This window comes from Tupaia chinensis, unplaced genomic scaffold (assembly GCF_000334495.1).
Source record: "Tupaia chinensis unplaced genomic scaffold, TupChi_1.0 Scaffold147312_1, whole genome shotgun sequence".
NCBI lineage: Eukaryota > Metazoa > Chordata > Mammalia > Scandentia > Tupaiidae > Tupaia > Tupaia belangeri.
The window spans coordinates 2,987,465-3,008,231 of NW_006207163.1; positions in this window are offsets into that span (position 1 = coordinate 2,987,465).

Here is a 20,767-nt window from a genome sequence, read left to right on the forward strand (position 1 = left end):
GAAAATGAAAAGATTGACAAGAAAAATGTTAATCCTCATTGTTTTCTCTCAGAATAAAAATGAAGATGGTACAGCTATGATAATGAAGGGGAAATTATTTCATTGGGAAAGAAGTTGGAATTAATAGTATAAAAACTTTTGAAAAAGTAAAACAGTTTTCTGCTTTTGCGCTTATTCTTTGGTCATCATATTTTCTGAATACCCCCAAAGATATTCATATCTATATTGGTTGAGTGTAAATAAACTCAATATAGATTACGGGAACTTTTCTATACACTTAGTCATAACGTTTTTAAGCCATAAGGTTTAGACAAGAGGAAAAGACAGAAAGCTCTATTGGAAATATTAAAATAACATGTGCTATAAGCTATTACTGAGTATGGCATATTTTTACCTTTTTAGCTTGAGACTGAAGTAAAATGCTCTAGTGTTTTGCCTCAAATGACTGACTCCCAAATTGACTCATCTTCTATCTATTATGACATACAGGATGTTATCATCATCAGAATGCTTCTCATGTGGAGGTAAAAAGAAAAAAGGAGATTTAGACATTATCTTGTCCTAAATTCAGTGCCCCTTGGATTTTACTATTTCTTTATCATTCCATAGTTATTTTTAGAATTACCATCAAACACACACACACACACACACACACACACACACACACACATACCATCACCACCACCACCACTACCATCACTACCATTACTGCTGCCACCACCCAAACCCAAAATATCTGATTATTTGAATAGCAAGACACATGCGACATGATGCCTGTCAAGACCACGCATGGTGTCGTGTGAACAGCAGAAACCGTGCCCTGTAGATGAATGGTGATAGTCCAACCCTTCCTTTTCCCATAGAATCTCTTTCCAGGGTATATTCAGTTGCACAGGAAAGAAGATAAAGATTCTTTAGAGGAGATTGACATTTATATTTCTGAGAAGAGAATTTTCTCAGAAAAAGGCCATTATACTAATTGCAAAAACATGTTATTTCTGTGTTCTTTGAAAGAATGCATATAAAAAGCAAAAAAGAGGAATATGATACCCCAGTGCACCCTAACCTGAGAATATAGAGTAAACCTTAAAATTTTCAAGCACAATACGAATGTGGCGTTCCTTTACCTCCTCATCACCGGCCTTTACTCACATCACTGACAAGGTTAATAGCATCCATAGGTGCAGATGCTTGGGCTCCGCTCATTCTCCCTGAGGCAAACACTCTTTCTACAGGACTAAGTCTCCCCTCCACTTCATCTTAAAGCTTTGTTTTAATTTAAATACATATTAAAATGATCAATACAGGGATCAGTAGACAGTGAAGCAGTTACATTGCTGGATTTCCACATGGCCAACCACGGTTTGAGTCTCAGACCCGGTGACTTGAAAATCACACCAGGCCCGTGTACGTTCATGCCCAAGAGCTGCAGAGGAGAATGGAGGAGAAGGGTTTGTAGCATGGCCCTCCCCGCCAGGGGACAATTTTGCACTTTACTGCTCACTGTCTCTGTCTCTCTCTCTGGCAAGCACACATGCCTAAGGCAAAACAAAACAAAACAAACAAACCTCTTAAAATTTATTAACATGAAAGACATTCGATTTAAGTCAGTAGCTGGTAGAACTGACCAATTTAGAGCAAGAGAGGAGACTTGGATGGCCCAATCTCTGCTAAACAAACCAAACAGGAATTTATTTACTGGATATTTTCATGCTGTTGGTATTCTTTGTGTTCATTTCTTTCTTTTCTAAGTGAGAGAAGCAAAGAGTAGAAGAGATAGAGAGAGAGGCACCCCAACAAGGTCTTCATGTCACAATTCAAATCTAGCTGCAGCTAGCCCAGATCACAGGCATGTCTTAGGACACAAACCTCAGACTTTCGTTACGGGTCAGGCGTTGGAGAACCTTGAATTACTGCTGCACCATCATCTGCCCCCTTCCTGGATACTTTTTAAATCCATTTTTGAGCAGAATCATTTAAATTCAGCCTTTTCATAAACATGTGTATCAGAGATTTAATTATAGCAATAATTTTTTTTTGAGTTATTATAGGAAGCAATGCAATGTTGACACAGAAAACTCAACCAGCCTTTCTGAATAGTAACATTTCCTGCTCATTTCTTTTGCCAGGTGAAGTAATTAGTAAACTGGTTCTAAGACTGAATTTCAGTAGACTAAATCTGACTATTTGCGTAAAATGTACTTTAATATCATGGTAATAGGGTTTACTCTTTCTTTCATTTTTGTCTCTACAATTATTTTTTTTATTTTAAAAATACTTTATTGCTCAAAAAAAATATTGCCAATAATCATTTAAACCCTCAGAGAGTCATATCATTTTGCTGGTAGTAGGTCTTGCTCTGCTGTTAATGGCTGTGAACTGATTAGGGTGACGTACAACTCTTATACATAATAACTTATATACATAGAAGCATTTCCCCATCCACAACAGTTTGATTTTTATTATTTTTCTTCTTCTTAATAAAATATTTATATTTAAACAAGTACCAATTCAAACAAGTGTATAAATCTACCTTCTGGTTGTATTTTTACAGATTAATTTAAAAAACATAAACAACACACCCATTTGCCATCAGTTTTGTAGGTATCTTTCTGTGTTCTTTTAGAAAATATAGCAGGTTTTAAGTTAAATTTCAGCTTTTCAAGTTTTCAACTTTTCACTTTCCCAATTTGTTTAAGTTTGGCTGGCTATCCATTTTCAGTCTGAGTGAGCAAATGTGTCTAGACCAAGAAGGTGGGGGTAGACAAAAATATTTACTTTTTTTGGTGAATTTTATAGCACACATAGGATGATGAACACTAATTCTGAGGTTTCGGGCCTTGATTCTGCCATACTAAATGAAAGTACCTGAAATTCCACAAGTAGTTTATTTTTATTTTGTTCCTATAGATACACTTAAGGGATAAGTACTTCTTTACTACTATAATATAATTTCAGGTAATGTCAAGACTGTAAAAGAAATTTTTGGGGGAAATATTTTTGTTATTAAATAATGCCATTTCTGAATGACCAACTAGATTATGAATTTCTGCCTGTATATCATAGCTCTAGTTACCATAGAGAAATAATTTACATGTGAATTAGTTTTTGTCTCCTAATAGAAAAAAAGCATTCCCCACGTAATGTCATAAAAAGAAAGATCTGTTGTAGGTAGAGAAACAAGCTGTGCCCTCTTGATTCTCTTTTCCATGCTGTGATGTCCTTCCCTGATCAGCCAGGCATGACAGCCTTGTCCATCTCTTATTGATCAGCTCTCTTGGATTTTTAAGAGAATGATCAGACCAGAATTACATCTTGAAGTGTTCCAGTTATCTGCGTTTTTCTCTAGGCATACATATAAAAATAGTGAAATTTATACTTTATTATTACTCTTAGCTGTATTGGATTTTTATATTCCATAATTTTGAGCATTTTACTTAAGATGATTTGAATGAATTCATTTTGTTAGCTTACCTTTATAAAGGGCGTCTATTTCTTTTCAGTGATGATTCTGGGCACTTTATACACAGCACACACACATACAGAGCCATCAATACACACACGCAGACACACACACGCACACAGAGCCACTCACAAAAATACCTAAGCGATGATGAAAAGGTAAGTCATCTTTTATAGCAACTTATATTTTAATAAAAATGTTTTATAAATGTCCAGAATTATTACTAGAATATCAGTATGCCCATTTAATTGATTGCTCTCATTCATTTGACAAATTTAATGACTGCTTATCTGTATTTTGTTTTTAAGTATCAGTAGTGTTGGTCCTTTATATTTTAATTAATTAATTAATTAATTAATTTGGAGAGGTTTTTGCTAGGGTGTGTGCACTTACCAGAAAGACAGAGAGACAGAGAGACAGAAGACGAGAAATCACTCCCCAGGGGGCATGACCATGCCGTAGTCTCTTCTCCGTTCTCCTCTCTGGATCTTGGGCACACATGCACATGCACCTGGTGGGAGTTTAAGCCACTGGGTTCAGGACTCGAACTGCAGTCAACGACATGGGAGTCCAGCAACATAGCCATTACGCCATCTGCTGGTTCCATGATCCTTTATATTTTAAAGCTTTATTTTGATATAGAAGTAAACATAAAAATATGTGGAAGGAAAAATACATTTTCTTTAAAAATTACATGGCAGTAGAGGTATATAAAATAAAACTTTAACTCAAAACAAACCTAAGATTTTTACGTAAACATGCACCTTCCAAAGCACTGAATCCTTTGAAGGCTCTGAACTTCCTTTAGTTCAAACTACTTCAGATGATGCCCTCATGCTTCAAGATTAAGTTCCTGCCGTACACCTTCAGAGGATCTCTCCCTCAGCACGTTTTATAGCAATTGCTGTATGTACAGTTATTTGCATATTTTAAATCTCTTCTAATCCCTATCCCATACGTATTACCGGTGCCCACACTGCTCTCCATCCTCCCATTACTGTTTGGCTAGGATGAACACATCTTTCTGTTCTCTGTTTTGATGACATTTTTCTTTGCTGTGTTTTTTCTGTGTTCTGCTTATCCTGGGAACAGCACTCAACACACTATTTTCAAATCTTTCATTTTACATTGGCCTATAAACTCCCAAAGGTCAAATATTTTGTTGTGATTAGAATCGTATACTTAGTATTTGACATAGAAGAGGCAGGCTTTTTTTTTTTTTTTTAAGAACATGTATGGCCCAGCCATACATGCAATACAGTCACTACTTCGTGATGCTAGAGACTACATGGGAAGGTTCCTGGTTCTCGTGATGGGTCTATCTGACCTTACCATGTGCTCTTGAGTGGTTACCTGTGATCCTGGCTGGCTGCAGGACTGGAGGTGGGGCGGGAGACTGGGATGTGAAGACTCTGATGAGGGTAACTCTCTCTCTCTCTTGTTCTTACTATCTCTCTTTTTCTTGAAAAAATAAATGAGGTTTTAAAGATAAAGGAAGTATTGAAAAAAGGAAGAAACGTTAGATTAGAATAAACAAGGCCACATCTAAATGCCAACACTATTATCAGATTAAATTAAACTACTCAATTTGTTAGAACTCATGGAAATGTTCTAGTTAGAGATGAGCTGGTAATTTCAGGGTTCTCTTTGGGCATATGAATAAACATATAAGGAATTTATATAAATGACCTTTTTCTTATAAAATTAGTATAGTTTGGGAACAAGGTTGCCGGAGATCAAATATCAGCTCCGCTATTTAGTATCCAAGTGACTGAGTCATTCACCTAACTTCTCCATGACACCATTCCCTCATCTGAATTCAGTATGGTAACAGTACTTAATTAATAAAGTGGATGGGAGAATTCAATGGGTTAATTATTTAGAACGGTGCAGATTGCATGGTGTTTACCATTATTTCAATTCTTTTTCATCGCTTTCAACCAGCCGCAGTTTAAAATTTATTAAAATGAATATTTTAACTCACCCTCAAACTGAATTGTGCAATTATTGTATTTCAATATTTCATCCCATGTACAATTGTAATTTCAGTAGAATTTTAAAGGGCACTATGTGACAAAGAAATTTGTTGGCATCATATACTGATAAGCTTAAGGAGAAAAAAAATTAAACAAATACAAATATTTTGTCATTGAAAAATTTACTAGAAAGAGAAGGAAAACAATAAGCGCATAGGATAAAAAATAAGAACTTAGTCATATTTCATTCTTTGTCTCTCTTCAAAAGGGACGTGTAAGATCACTGCATGTCATTGAAGTGTCTTCCACTAGGGGGCAGTAGCATATTGATATATAGTAGAAAGTTTTCAAGTAGTTTCGTTGCTTTGTCCAAGTAAATTGACAGCAATAATTGGTGCTTTGGAAGATATACGTTTATGTAAAATCTTGTGTTTGTTTTGACTTAAAACTATCATATACACCTCTATAACCATGTAAATTTTAAAGAAAATGTGTTTTATTTCTAGGTAGGAAAAAAACCTTTTTAAAAATATTTTAAAATTAACGTTAATGATGTTTAAAACCAAAATGCAGATAAAAAAATCACTAACATAGTGCTTTGTTAAATGAATGCAAACATTCTAAAAGTTGACATAGTGTGTTGATATTCCAAAAATAATTCTAAAAATTAGTAACATATTTTGGGAACCAGCAGTTAGCGTAATGGCTGTGTCGCTAAACTCACGTAGTGGACCGTGGTTTGCGTCCCGGACCCTGTGGCTTAGAACTTACGCCGGGTGCGTGTGCATGCGTGCCCAAGATCCCGAGAGGAGAATGGAGGAGAAGGGATTGTGGCGTGACCATCCCCCCCTGGGGGGTGATTTCTCGCTTTCTACCTCTATGTCTCTCTCTGTCTGTCTGGCGAGCACACGCGCCCTATAGCGAAAACCTCTCCAAAAAAAAAAAAAAATTAGTAGCATATTTTGAAAACACTTTTTATTAAATATAAGGAGTTAATGGGATGTTTGCTAGTTTTTCTATAATTTCTCAGACATTTGTGTGTAAAATGCTATGAATCATTTTTTAATAGATACAGAACCTCTTTGTAACAGGTAAGCTAACAAAATAATTTTTTTCACATCATTTTGAATATTATGCCCCAAAATACCAAATATTTTTGTTGCCATGAATTTATTGTGTTTCATAAGAAAAGATATCTTCATTTGGTTAATTAACTACATAAGCTGTTGTTATGATTTGGTGGATACATAAATACTCATAGAAAATAAATATGGAGAGCATTTAATGCTAATATTAACATGAATTGAACTTGATAGCAATAACAATAGTAGTACCTAATAAATATTTCAACAATAATGAATATATTTTTTAAAAGAATTATTTTATTAAAATTTATTTATTTATTTATTTTAATTTGACCAGAGAGGGTCAGAGTCAGAGTGAGAGTGGAGAGAGAGAGAGAGAGAGAGCAAGCAAGCCACCAGGCCCGAGACTTGAACCATAGTCAACCATGTGGGAGTCTAACGACCTTAACCTCCACACCACCTGCCAGCCTCAATGAATATATTTTTTCAATTGCCAAAGGGTATATGTGCTCCCAGAGACAGAGAGAGGGAGAAGGAGAAAGCATCCTCATGGGACATAGTAATGCCACAATCTCTTCTCTTCCATTCTCCATCTTGTTGAGATTTGGGGCATGTACATGTGCTTGGCATGTTTTCCAACCTATTGGGAACGGGATTCAAACCTCGGTCAGCCATCTGAAATCAGGGGTCCCCCAACCCTTAGACTAAGGGGCCAGACAAATAACAAGCATCTTTTTGACTAAGTGCTCATGAACAAGTTAGATAAAACTCATGACAAACACTTTACTGTTCTTTTTAAATGCTTGCTATATTAAAATTTGCCATAGGTGCATCCACTTGCAGGAGAGAGATGGGGAGAGCACCCTTCAGGGGAATGGCCATGCTGCAGTCTCTTCTCCATTTTCCTAGGAGTCTGAGGATTTTGTTCACACGTGGACCTCTCTCTGTCTCTCTGGCGAGTACACCTGCCCATAGCAATGGTTTCTAAAAAAAAGCAAACAAAACTGACACTTAAAAAAAGATTTTTGCTAGAGGATGTATGTGCTCACCAGAGAGAGACAGAGAGAGGGAAAGTGATAACTCACTCCCCAGGGTGGATTGCCATGTAGTCATCCCTTCTCCACCATTCTCCTATGGGGATTTTGGGCATGCAGGCACACACGTGCCCTGCCACTTAAACTGCACTTGGCCATGTGGGAATCCAGTGCCTTCACCACCACACCACCTGCTGGCCCCAACACATTAAAAAAAAAAAAAAAAGATATAGGCAGGGGGTAGGTATTAGGTGGTGGGTAATAGGGATAGGGAGGAGGGGATCAGGAAAAACAAAACACTTAATAGACGAAAATGAAAAGTTATCTGCTGCTGATAATGTATATGGTAATGTCTTTGACTAGACTAATAGACACTGTATTCATGCTGGGGAGAAACCATGTTGTACAATGTAAAGATGTACAGTGATTACATAGAAATATTTTCAAAAAGGAAATGTAAGTTAAAAAAATAAGACATTAGAAATATTAGATAGTTGTTTTTCTCATACTTTTATATAAGACCTGTCTGTCTCTGTGTGGAAAAAGTTTATTTCAAAGGATAGTTGCATTTGAGTTCAGACCACAAGAATGAAATGGAACTACTTAAAAAAATGTGGTAAGGTTGCCTCTTTCTTTCCCCCCTTTTCTTTTCCTTCTCCCCCCACCCCTTATAGGTGTTGAGCTTTTGCCAATACCTATGCTGCAGGATTAGAACATATAATGCAGGAGGATGAAGAACATGAGCAAATAAATTGAGGATTAAGAGAGTTAAGTTTTTCAAGCTATAGGCATGAAAAGGCTAGAATTGGAAGTAGCGGTGTAGAATCATGATTTAAAAACATAAATAATAGATAAATAGATATATTGGGTTGGTGGAAAAGTCATGAGGTATTTTTCTGTTTTTCTATGCGAAAGTGCATCATGCCATTTCCAATAGCCCAATAGAAATAGTTACAGCTGATGTGTGTATGTGTTTGCATATACATTTTTTTCCTCAACTCTCTCCGCAGACCATCTAATAACTAGTGATGCTCCATTTCAAATGAACACAACTCATGCTCAGTTCTTGGTTTATAAATACCATCCTCCACCAAAATGAACCAGGGTTCCTTGATGTGGCTGACATACATACACACATTAATTCTACAGTGGAAAAACCTGGCACTTAGCCCTCTGATGAAAGTTAGCATCACTAGTAATATGACAATTACCTACTGTACACTTTCTGATACAATGTACTAAAGAGTACTCAAATCTGCATACAACGTCCTATGACGTAACTGGCTGGTACTCTTCAAATCTGTTAAAACCAAGAAATGCAAGAGGAGCCTGAGAATCATTCCATGTTTAAAAAGACAGAATTTTAAATACCTACTTCTTGTGTAGATCCTAGTCCTTTAAACTATATTACTGGGTCAATCAGCGAAGTTTAAGTAGCCTTTGTGGATTTGATGATAACATCTAATCAATATTTGATCAATGGTAATTTTTTTTTTTGAGAGGTTTTTGCTACAGGGCGCATGCGCTCGCCAGGCAGACAGAGAGAGACAGACAGAAAGTGAGAAATCACCCCCCGGGGGGATGGCCATGCTGCAGTCTCTTCTCCTCCGTACTCCTCTCGGGATCTTGGGCACGCATGCACACGCGCACAGAGTGAGTTTTAAGCCACCGGGTCCGAGATGCGAACCGTGGTCGACTACGTGGGAGTCCAGCGACATGGCCATTATGCTAACTGCCGGTCCCATCAATGGTAATTTCTTGATTGGGATGACTTTACTATGGTTATGAATGCAAGTGTCCTAATCTGAAAAAAAAAAAGCATAATACCTTTTAGATAATTGTATCTGACAAATTACAGGGAAATTTGAAACTACTTTAAAATAATACTTTTTTCTCAACAAAAATGCATGATAGCAGCGCTTAGCAAGGAGAGAGAAAAGCAAATGCCGAGGTGCTGAAGCCAAATGGGGAAGAAGACCACTGAAGTCGGAGTGGTTGCGGCATCGGGAGAGACAGGGTGTAGTTTGTGATGTCAGGTTTGAGAGATGTGTAGAAGCCGCAGTAGGACTTTGAGCAAGGATGCAGGCTGAAGAGAGATGATGATTTCTTAGCAAATATGACTTTTAAATAGATGAAAAGAAGTAGATGGATTTGAAGTTTATTTTGTAGTTAGGAGAGGGTGAGGGATGAAGGGACTGTGGATGACTCTGTGGTTCTCAGTTAAATCAGGGAGCATGCAAATTATACTCTTTGGTGTGTTCCAAAGCACAGGCGTGGCATGGGGTCTTGCCTGTGTAAAATATTCCATCTGTGTTGTATATACATTTATTGATATTTTTCACATCATTTGAAAATAATTAGAATGGTGGAAAGAGTTATAGACTAATGCTTCCACAATGAATGTTTTATGAAGAAATTATGCAAGTCGGTACCTTGAAACATTTTAAAATGCTAATGTAAGCTATCAGTAGGCTAACTGCTCTTATTCTATCATATTTCTGATCATTTAATAATAGTTCCAGCATGGTTTAGCATACCCACTCCTTAGTTGCTGCCCGATGATTCATAAAATTACAATACTGTAGCATGATAAAGAATTTTAGAAGTGATTACTAAATTCCTAAAACAATACTGTTTTTTGGATTCTTTTCTGACAAATGTGTATCTGATCCATCTCTAAAAAAATCCCTGGGATGAGGGAACCAATTTTGAAGAAAATCCAGCAGCAATTTCAGAGAAAAAAATTTAGAAGTGATCTTTTTTTTTGCTTTTGCTTTCCTTTTCGCTTATTCTTTTTACTTTGTCACTGAGTCAATGTCATTTATGAAGGAAAAATATGGGATAGGATGATGTCTTATTTGTAGGTGATTAGATGAATGCGAGGTAGGAAAGAGATTTAGATGGATAGCCTAAGGCTTTGCACACTGTGGCAAGGGCTGAGAAATACACCTTGAGGATATTGTGAAGTGACAGTAGACAAAAAAAGTTGTCACTTGTGATCTCAGTACCTGAAGTACCAGTATGGGTCATTTTCAAGAGGACCCCACGAAGCCTCAGGAAGCCTTCAGTAATGATTCGAAGGCATAAAACACTGAAGTATTTCTTTCTCAGGAGGAATTCCAGAGGCTGCTAAAAATATCCTTCCACTAATGCTTCCTGAAGCCCACACACCTGCCCACAGCTGTCCTTTTCCTTTCCAACCTCAGATGTGCATTTTTTTTTTTTTTGGAGAGATTTTTCGCTATAGGGCACGTGTGCTCGCCAGACAGACAGAGAGAGACAGAGAGACAGAAAGCGAGAAATCACCCCCCAGGAGGGATGGTCATGCTGCCATCCGTTCTCCTCCATTCTCCTCTCGGGATCTTGGGCATGCACACGCACATGCGCCCGGCGTGAGTTTTAAGCCACCGGGTCCGGGACGCGAACCGCGGTCGACTACGTGGGAGTCCAGCGACATAGCCATTACACTAACTGCTGGTTCCCAAATGATGTGTGTGGGTTTTGCTCACTGTCTTACTGGCAAGGGATTCTGGGAACCGTGAATTTTAGCTTTCTTCTGCTGGAATCTTCTGGAGGGATTTGAAGGGGGAGGATGATACTAAGAATGAACTGACAGTGTTTATTACAGGACGATAGGTGCCATTCTGTCTTTGATCTCAGTGTCCAAATTAATGGTGTGTTAGTATTCTGTACCTGCTATTAAAGTCAGTTGAAGGTAAATATTTATCTTTTGTTCTCCAGAATTCCTTCAAGCAATAAAATGAAAAGCAAAGTGAGAAATCTGAGAACCTTTCATCGGGATTGCTTTTAAGAATTTTGGCAGGATGGAAATATTTGTTTAATCAATTTTGATATACACTTATTGGGAAAAATCAGTAAGAATTTAAAACTCAAGTCATTAATGTATTTTCTAATGTAGTTCTGAAAACATCACTTGGTTTAATGACAATTTAGATAATTAGCATATGGGATTCTTTTATTAACTTGCCAAATTCATTGAGCACTTAAATCTGTCACAAACACTATCAGGTTTTGGGGACACAAAGATGACTACTTACTGTTCTTTATCAATTACACATTTCATATGCCTTTTGCTTTCTTTCAGTCTTAGCTGGTTGAAGTTTTATACCTGATTGTGATCTCAGCCTTCATTTCTGAGAGATCTGAATCCTGAGAATTCCTAACACATTTGTTTGCTTGTCTAGTTGGTTCGTGTTTGGCTTTGATTTTGTTGTTACTTTTACTTCTCAGGATGGAAGCAAAAAAAGGAGCCTGTAGAGAATTCCATGGATTGCTGAGACTCTTTCTTGACTCACTAAGTAGCAGAAACCACCAATTATTCTTGTTAATTAGGATCTATCGTGCTGATCAATGTACTGTGTTCTATGCTTCTTTCTTTAAGGGCGTGAGGAATCCAAAATGGCCAAGGGCAAATTGGCCATGTGCAGTTTACTCCTCTAATGTGAAAAGAGTGACACACTGGAGCAGACTCATACGGACTCCCCGAAATGGTGGTGTGCATCATTTTCCAAGTCTGCATTCAGTGAGATCATCTTGGCAGCTTGAAATCAGCCTTTGCAGGAGTATTTGCACTGCAGAAATCAGCAAATGCTACTCATCAGGGGCTTATACCAACTAGTTTCATGACTAGTTACAAAAACAAATACTGTAGCAGCTAAGCACATGTTTTCTGTAGGATACCGTCACATGGTGTGTGTGTGTGTGTGTGTGTGTACCAATCTCCCACTTGTAATCTTATTACTTTATTTGGGATTTTCATAAGTGGTTAGCTTTACAGTTTAAGATTACAGAATGTTCAGCTGGGACCGCAACTGAATTGGGGGAGTAATTAACAGTATCCAGAAATGGATTCTGCAGGTCATCGCATATTGTGTCTGCCCTTTATGGGGCAATAGATGAAAACATTTTCATGTGTATAAAGGGTAATTGAAAGCTTCTAAGTGAAAGCATAAGATTGTTATATAGGTTTTCCAAGATATGGGGAAGAGTGTGTACAAGTGATGAATAGCAGAAATGATTCATTTCTGGTAATTTAGCTATGGTCTCTTATTTCCAAGTTCATAGTTGTGTTCTCTGCTTTGTGATACTAGCATTATTCCTAACAGTGCTGGCCTAGCAATAGCTCACCAATCTGGAAACAGAACTGGTGTTTTTCTTTTTCTTTTTCTTTGTTTCTGTAAAGATATGTGTACTAGCTGGAGAGAGAAAAGAAGGTGGATGACGAGGAGGATGAAGACAAGAAGGAGAGAAAGGAGAAGGAGAAGACAAAGACAATGACAAAGATGAAGGAAAAGGAAGAGGAGAAGAAAGAGAGAGAGAGAAAGTGAGAAATCACTCCCTTCCTAAAGGGGGTATTGGGGGAGACAGATAGCCACACCGCAGTCTTTTTTTCTCCATTCTCCTTTCAGGATTTTGGGCATGCATACACATGTGGCTGGTGTATTTTTCTTTCTTTTTGGAGAGAGTTTTTTTTCTTTTTCTTTTTTTTTTTTTTTGCTATAGGATGTGTGTGCTCACCAGAGAGACAGATAGAGAGAGACGAAGAGACAGACAGCGATAAATCACCCCCTTAAGAGGAGATGGCTAGGATGCAATCCCTTCTCCTCTATCTCCTTTAGCAATTTGGGGCATGCACACAGACCCAGAATGAGTTTTAAGCCACTCAGTTAGGGACTCAGGACTTGAGATGTGGTCCACTACATGGGAGTCCAGCAACATAACCATTATGCCAACTACTGGTCCTGTCTGGTGTATTTTTCAAGTCACTGAGACTGGGACTTGAACTCAACAGTTGGCCATGTAAGATCCAGCTATCTTCACCACCATGCCGTCTGGCTGGTTCAGCATTTCGTCTTTGGCTTACTCCATTATTGCACTGGTGTTAATAGCAATACCCAACACTGGGTGATTTATAAAGAAAATGGAGACTTATTTGCAAAACTCATCATAATGTGAGAGAGAGAGTCCAAAGGCATCACAAAATGATGGAAGGCAGGACTTTTAGCATAGCAGAACATGGTCTGTATTTGTGAGTTTCTCTTTCTTGTTCTGGTCTCATTCCCTCTGCTTATTAACCCACCAGAACTCAGCCATGGGGGCCCCACCTTAATGGGCTTTATTCCACCCAAAGGTACACAACAAAAGGATTAAGTGTTTCCGGAAAACTTTTATAATACAATGAAACCCCATCACACGAACTCAAGGGGACATCCAATCACTGCCCACTAAGACCAAATTTCAAAATAAACCTTTGGGTTACAAATCATTACCCAGATTATGGCATTTGCAGTTTCTCGATTTTTGAAAATACTTTTCCTCAAATAACCTCAAGGCCTGGGTCCTGCTTTTGCCGAGCCCCTCCTCCAAGCTCCTGAAACATTGTCAGCAGCTGGCCTGCCCCTCTTCCGAGAAGACTAAACCTTAGCTTTACAGGGCTTCTCTTCCAAACTTCAAATTTCGATTACCCTTAAACTCTTTCCTTTTTACCCTACCCTTAGAACGGTGGCTACTTCCCCCCCTTTACTCTTTTGGTGATACCATTTTTTTTTTTTTTTGGAGAGATTTTCACTATAGGACGCATGCGCTCGCCAGACAGAGAGAGACATTAGAGACAGAAAGAGTCAAATCACCCCCCCCAGGGGGGATGGTCACGACGCAATCCCTTCTCCTCCAATTTCCTCTTGGGATCTTGGGCACGCCCCGACACGCGCCCGGTGTGAGTTTTAAGCCACCGGGTCCGGGACACGAGCCACCGTCGACTACGTGGGAGTCCAGTGACATAGTCATTACGCTAACTGCTGGTTCTGGTGATACCATTTTTATATTTTGAGTCTGCTTATACCTTTTCATCAATTACAGTTGACCCTTGAGTGGCATGAGTTTAAACTACATAGGTCTACTTACAGAATTTTTCTTTTCAATAAATATGTTAAAAATTTTGGGGAGATTTGTGACAATTGGAAAAGACTTTGTAGTAAGAGGAATGCAAACACACGTAAGGATGCAGTATTAAATCAAAAGTGCGTAAAGTTAAGTGCAGTGTATGCTACGCTACGGTAATAGTTTCCTAGCCACCTTTCATTGTTATTGTGCTGAGCTTGTGTTGCGAGTTGCCATTTAAAACACTGCATGACACTAATCATCTCCCTATGAGCAGTTTGTCTCTCCAGTATATTGGGTATTGCAGTGAAAAGTGACTCTCATGGTTCTCATGTATTTTTCATTGTGTTTGGTTCAATACCGTAAACCTCGAATAACATCATGGGACACGTAGGAAGTGCCCCTGGTGGTGCTGAAAGTGCTCCCAAGAAGCAGAGAAAAGCCATAGGATCACAAGAAAAAGCTGAATTGCTGCATACATGCTATGGATAGAGGTTTGCAGCTGTGGTTGCACATCGATTCAAGATTTGCAAATCCAGCATAGGGATCATTATAAAAAAGGAAAAGGAAATTTGCAAGGTTATCACTGTAGCTATGTGAGTAGATGCAAAATTTCTGCACTTTTTGGAAAATACTTTCTTTAAATTAAAAAAAAAAAATAAAACGAGACATGGTCTTGCTATGTTGCCCAGGCTGGCCTTGAATTCTCAAGTAAGGCACTGTGACTGGCCTGCGAAATATTTTTTTTGTGTTGAAAATTCAACTTTTATTTTGGTACAGTATACAACCAAATTACAAAATCAACCTTTTTGTACATGTAAGATGTACAAAATATGTTCTGCCTTTTTATGTTAGTTCAACTGTAGGCTATTAATAGTTATGTTTTGAGGGAAATCAAAAGCTATGTGGGCCCCACCATAATGTCATGAAACAGTGTTGAGTACTGTACTACTTTGCAATGCTGGAGGCCATATGGACGATTTGGGTTTGTTTTCCAGTAGACCTGTACACCTGATCTTGGCTGGCTCAGTGGGCTGAAGAAAGCTCATTATTTCAACCCTGTTGAGAGTGCTTCTTTCTCTTTCTCTCTCTCAAGAAAGAAATAAACTTCAAAAAGTTGTTCATAATTTTTTAGTGCATTGTGGTTAGTGTTTCTAACACCATTGTTGGCCAAAGGTCAACTGTATCTTTATTACATTTTTATTATTTTTCTTTTAGAGTTTTTTGCTTTAGGGTGCATGCTCGAGAAAGAGAGAGAGAGAGAGAGAGAGAGAGAGAGAGAGAGAGAGAATATAAGAGAGAAATCACCCTTCAGATGGGATGGCCATGCCACAATTAATTCTCCTTCATTCTCCTCCTGGGATCTTGGGAATGCACACCCACATGGCTAGCATGATTTTCAAGTCACGGGGTCCAGGACTCGAACCACCATCAGCCATGTGGGAGTCCAAAGATATAACTGCTATGCTGGTCCCTAAATTCTATCTTTTAAAATAACTAGTGTGGCTCCTGTTTCTTAACTAGACATTTGTTAATATATTTATCATTAACCAACTCATCTCTGGGAAAGTGTTGAGCATACAAAGTTGAAACTAAATTGGTTTATTTCACTCTACCATGTTGTCACTGAATGAATTGGAAGATCAGGTGTTACTTTAACATATTGTGCATCTTTCATATTACGTACCTTATTGTGTGTTCACAGGAGCCAGAGAGTGACATCTTAAGATAGGAGCTATCTTTGGTAACATAAATTACTTAACATGATGAAACTTCATAAAGTAGAAATGAGACATTATTTATTCATTTATTTTAGAGAGAGATTTTTGCTGTGGGATGCATGTGCTCACCAGAGAGACAGAGAGACAGAAAGATGGAAAGCAAAAAATCATCCCTCAGGGAAAATTGCCACACCACAATCCCTTCTCCTCCATTCTCCTCTCGGAATCTTGGATATGCATGCACACACGCCTGCTGTGTGTTTTAAGTCACTGAGTCCAGGACTCAAACCACAGTCGACTACGTGGGAGTCCAGTGATGCAACCATTACACCATATGCTGGTCCAGAAATGAGAAATTATTGTAGATGTAAAGAAATTGTAGTAGCAAATGATTAAAGGAAGGAGGAAAGAGTTGTAATATACAAAAAGGAGATTACAAGGATAGTGTTCTTAAATTTTTGACAACTATTCCTAAACCATTTTGATAAACAAATTTTTTTTTTTTTTTTTGGAGAGATTTTCACTGTAGGGCGAGTGCGCTCGCCAGACAGACAGAGAGAGACATAGAGACAGAAAGCGAGAAATCACCCCCCAGGGGGGATGGTCACGCCGCAATCCCTTCTCCTCCATTCTCCTCTCGGGATCTTGGGCACGCACGCACACGCGCCCGGCATGAGTTTTAAGCCACCGGGTCCAGGACACGAACCGCGGTCGACTACGTGGGAGTCCAGCGACATAGCCATTACGCTAACTGCTGGTTCCCGATAAACAAATTTTTAAATTTATTTTTAAAAGTTTGTTTCTTCTGAGAGAGAGAGAGAGAGAAGCATTCCCAATAGAGTTTTCATGATCCATCCCCAATCTTAGCCTGGATCATGGGCACATGCATACCTATCATGTTCAGGGAGGTCCCAGGACATTAAATCAGGATCTTTCCCATGTAGGTCCAGTTGAGTTGTTGCAACACCACCAACTGGCCCACCCAAAAATGTTTTTAAAAAACATTTTGCCATGCTACAATATGTTAGTACTATCACTTTATTTAAAAAGTAATTTATTACAAAATGGAAGAACTCAGGAAAATTAAAAGCAATCCCTCCCAAGAAGAGATAGTTGGCTACTTAGTATTGAACACAGGCACATGAATATGTACTACAGATGTTACCTGAAAGCCTTTTTCTCTCAATATAAATTCCTTTTCTTTTTTTTTTTTTTTTTGAAGACAGACCAGAGAGACAGAGAGACAGAGAGACAGAAAGCAAGAAATCACTCCCAGGAGGGATGGCCATGCCACAATTCCTTCTCCTCCATTCTCCTCTTGGGATCCTGGGTATGTATGCACATGCATCTCGTGTGAATTTTAAGCCACTGGCTCCAGAACTTGAATTAGAATCATGGTGTACTACATGGGAGTCAGTGACATAATGTAACCATTATGCCATCTGCTGGTCCCAAATATGTTTCTTTTTTAAGAATTTTGCCAGAGGAGAAACTGTTGCTAGAGGGAGGGAAATAAAGAGAGCCTGTGCACAAGCACAGGCTCCTCTCATGGGGAATGGTCACATTGCAGTCCCTTCTTCATTTATCTCTTTTAGAATTTTGGGCACACAGACATGTGACCAGTATTTTTTCCAACTCACGGGTCTGGGACTCTAACCAGGCAGTCAGCCACGTGTGATCCATGTCTTAACCATCATGCCACTGGTTGGCTCAATTTTCCACTTGCATATTTTGAAAAGAAGGTAGATATGTATTCAGCTAGCTGGAATGGTTGAAAGCAATTTTTGAGTCTTCTTTTCCAATTCTCTCACTTTTAAAATGGACTACAACTCACTGCAATTTTGTTCCTGACTAGGGTATGAATCTTCAAGACTATTGCCCTTCTTAATGTGATGTTGCAATATTTTTTAGAGAGATGTTGATATACTAAAGCCCAAACTCTGTGGTCAGAGATGTTTTGAAATGGTCACTCTCTGGAGTTGGGTAAGTCAGAGATTATTCTATTTTTTGACAAAAACCCAACGGATATTTTTGTATAATTTTTTAAAGTATGAATTTATTTTGGTACAAAAACTTTTTGAAGTTCATACATAGTTTTCCCATTACACATATTTCCATGAGCTTTTTTTTCCGAAACATTTTTTAAAATTAATTAATTTACATTCATTCCCTAAGCATCGTCACAGCATATAAAATGTGATTTCCCATCCAGAATATACTGCATAGTGGCTTAATCATGCATCAATAATTTTCCATTTCTAGTTTCATACACACACACACACACACACACACACACACGTATATTTTATCCCTATTTCTGTCCCTCTGCCCTTTCCTACCCTCCTCCCACACTATCTCTGATGTTTACAGTTGTTTTCCATTCCTTTTCCCCCACATTTTCTTAGATAATCTAATTACTTTCAATAGCAAGTTCAGCTGGTAATTTCAAGAAAAGCGGTTTTAACTTTTAATAAATCGAAGAAATTTGTTGTATAATTTAATATACACAATGAAGAGATGATAGTAAAAAGTTCTCAGATACCTTCTTTCACATAACTGGAAAGAAGGGGCCAGCAGATGGGGTGATGGTTATGTCACTGGACTCTCACATGGCTGATTGCAGTTTGAGTCCTGCACCTGGAGGTTTGAACCTTATACCAGGCACATGTGCATGCGTGCCCCAAATCCCAAGAGAGAAAAGAAAGAGAAGGGATAGTGGCATGGCCATCCATCCTCCTGGTGGTGTGGCTTTCTGTTTCCCTGTCTCTCTGGCAAGCGCACATGCCCACACATACCAGACCCTATAGCAAAAATCTCTCTCTAAAAAAAAAAAAAAAAAAAGAAAGAAAATAATTTATCAATCTTATTTAATCTTTTTCATAATTCTTTTCTTTCTGGAGTGTTTTAAATCAAATATCAGACCTCAAATAATTTTAATTCAATTCTAAAAACAATTAAAACAAATCGAAGATAACTCAGAAGCAAAAAGCAATCCACCATGCTTTTTTAGAACTTACCCCAAATCAGTGTTAAACATATTCAGATTCTATTCTCACTAGCTTCAGTTCTTAGTCTTAATCAGAAGGACTCCTTTTTCCTCTTTTTTTTTTTTCCTAAAACTCTGAGTGGTTCTGAGCTTCTCAATAGAGGGAACTTCTGATTTTGTTTACAACCAGGTGACTATTGCAAAGTATATAGGATTTTTTTTTTTTTGAGAGGTTTTTGCTATAGGGCGTGTGCGCTCGCCATACAGAGAGAGACAGAGAGATAGAAAGCGAGAAATCACCCCCTAGGGGGGATGGCCTCACCGCAATCCCTTCTCCTCCATTCTCCTCTTGGGATCTTGGGCACGCACGCACACGCGCCCAGCGTGAGTTAAAGCCGCCAGGGCTGGGATGTGAACCGTGGTCGACGACATGGGAGTCCAGCGACATAGCCATTATGCTAACTGCTGGTCCCAGTAGATAGAAATTTAACCACTTACATGACTGACTCTTGGGCAGAAACAGTGGGTCACTGTTACCAGGAATCATAATTCTATCACCTCATTTGAGATGGGTTCAAAAAACAGGTGATCTCTCTCCATTGTCTAAACAATAGTAGACTAGCAAGCAGGCATTCCATATTGTTTACATTACAGTTTATTTATTCTTGGGGGGGAGTTCATGTAGATATTAAGGTCAATTGTCAACTATCAAGTTTATTATCCCACCTATATCCCTCCAAGAATAAGAGAAATAATGTCTTTTCTCTTATGATGAGTGTTAGGGAAATTTCCCACGCTATTATAAACTATTTAACCAAGAGATTTTCCAGAAGAATCCAGGCTCCCAGGGGTATGGCCTCTGTTCTCCCTCTGTGAAGTGATATGTTCTCATAAGCTACCACAGTTCGATTTTCTCATTTTAGAAATCTTACTCAAAACCATAGTCTAGTCATTCTATCATCAGTTCTTCCCTTCTAGTACTATAATGCTGGGGATATAATAAGTGGACCTGGGTAAATATCACAGGTCTAAGTCACTGTGTTTGAAATAATACTGTCTAGAAGCACCGTGCCCCTTCTCACATGCCTTGCTCTGTACATCTCGTTATCTGTATTCTCTGTAATACCTTTTATAATAAATTGGTAAATGTAAAAATAAATAAATAAATTGCCCAGAGAATGTAGGTCATCCAGAACTGTTCTGGATGAGACCTGGGATTTTTAGTGTCGTTCCCAGGTTGGGTCAGATTTTGGCACTCCAAGCTTCTTCACTAGGATGTATTGAGATGTATGAATGCTAGCAGGTGAAAGGTAGACATGTAGATATACCCACAGCTATGGGTTGAAAGTGTTGCTCAAAATTTCATGTGTCGAGATTTTTTTTTTCCCATTGTGAAAATATTTAAGGGGCACTTGTACTTAATCCAACCAAATTATTAAGAGAAGAAGTTTCTGGAAGGTGCTGAGGATTAGATAAATTTATCAGTGTAGGATGCACAGGACTTAACCATGGCAGCTTTATAAGAAGGACAGAGCAGGACAGACATGGAGTCAAACCAACACATACTAGCTCTTACTCTCACCATGGATTGCCTTTCAGGGA